Source organism: Perognathus longimembris, chromosome 7 (assembly GCF_023159225.1).
Source record: "Perognathus longimembris pacificus isolate PPM17 chromosome 7, ASM2315922v1, whole genome shotgun sequence".
Lineage (NCBI taxonomy): Eukaryota > Metazoa > Chordata > Mammalia > Rodentia > Heteromyidae > Perognathus > Perognathus longimembris.
Window position 1 is genome coordinate 49,223,242 of NC_063167.1, and position 1,968 is coordinate 49,225,209.

Genomic DNA, 1,968 nt, shown 5'->3' on the forward strand with positions numbered 1-1,968 from the left:
GTCCATCTGGAACTTCCCCAATAAATCCATCTTTTTACTTGAGACTGTCTCTGAGTGGTGGACTCTTGGAGGGACGGGGACTCTTCCCCCGGCCCCCGAATCCCATTACACTTGATAGCTTGGAATGCTTTGAAATTATCAACGTGTCATATTTTAAAAAGAAAAAAGTATATATCAACATCTGTTAGTGTTTATATACTTAGTGAGCTTCTAAAACCTCCTGAAACCTCTTCAGTGCTCAATGGGTCACTGTCCTTGAAATTAATCTGAAAAGCACATTGACTCTTTCCTGCTCTTCACATCTTTTTTTTTAACTGCACATGTTGAAGAATTGTTATTTTTTCTTCATTTTTGTAAATTCAGTAGATAATTTTCAGATTTCAACCAGTAATTCTAGGAGCAGAAATTATCTTAAATTTTTGGTCAGTCTCTGAAAATAGTAACAATAGTGATTAGGTCAATTGTTTGGGGAGCAAGACTTGTGTTTGGTTTACAAGCTTTTTTAATCATAAGAGGATTCTGTGGCACAGGTGAGTGGGAAATGTGGTCACAGGCTGCTTCATGTTTCCTACAAAGATGTTGCCATTAACTGAGTAACAACAAAAGCATTTTGTGTAAGGATCTGAGGTTCCAAGAAGTTTCTCAAAGCCACAGCATCTTTCTCATCAGGGAGTTCCTCAAAGTACTTCAAAGAAAAATAATGATGCTTTGAAAAGCTCAAGTTTGGATAGCATTTAGTAAGCTACCAGTGTTCTACTTAGGCATCCTTGTGAGAGGCACTTAAAAACTGTCTTTTCTTTCTTTTGGTGTGAAACATTGACTCTTTACTTGGGCCTATGAATTAAGTGAAAGACTAGGCATCAGACTCCATTTAGCACCTAGGTCCTTTTGTCCTGGGTCTTTCTGTCCTGCAGTCTCTTTGCAGGATCCAAGAAAGACTGGACCACCTACCAGGCTTCAGTGAGCCTTTGTTACAGGGACTCTGCTGAGCAACCCTGAGACAATGGATTACCAACCTGCCTGTAGCCACCTCTGCTCACCTCTCAACACACCTGTGAAACAAGATTTCTTTCTTAAAGTAAAAGAACAACCTCTTGTTTCTGTTTTCTGGAGTTCATTTCGATAAAGAATTGGGACTCTTCTACTTATACCTTTAACTATTCACTCCCTGCCTCCCCCCTCCCCCCTCCCCTTCTCCTCCTTTAACTTGAAACCAATGTCTATATGCCTGAAGAAGGCTGAAGATGTCCTGAAGTGTTGTCCTCCAATGCCTACCATGTAATGAATCTCCTTCTCTGCCCTTTACCATGTCTCTTTATTTGGCATATTGGGGTCAAGTAACTGGGCATCTAAAACTCTGGTTTCAACTTCATTGCAGTAGCTTTGCTATTGTTTAAAAATGTGCCCCTTACTCCCATCTGAACCACAGTAGATACTGGGACATTGGAGAGGTCAGTGTACCTCAAAAGACTTGCAGTGTGCATAAAGAATTCAATTTGCCAATTCTGCTAGGGCCACTTTCTAATGAATCTTCCATCAGTCCCTTACATCTCTCAACCACCATAAGGGCAAAAGGTGGGGAGGTCAGGGACACAGGCTAACAGGAAGAGGAGGTTATTTGTGCGGTCTATTTACAGGTTATTAAGTTTCAACATGCAGCAAGCCTCTTTCCAAGCCCAGTGTGAACCTCTGGCCTGAGGTCACCAACACCCAGTAAGGTTCACAGGAGCTGGCATGGCAGCTTTGACAAGGCCAGTACTCAGGAGTGACGCACACAGAGTCCAGCACTGCTCTTGATTCTGCACCTGTCAGCTTTGAGCCAGGCAACACCTCAAATTCCAGCCAAAGAGGATAGAAGGATGGATCAGGACCTTCGTTCATTGGACAGAACTGTCCTTGCCCCACTGAGATGCCAAACCCTTTTTGGTGGCTAATAAAAATCTCAGCTGCTGAGTCTGTCTGATGTCT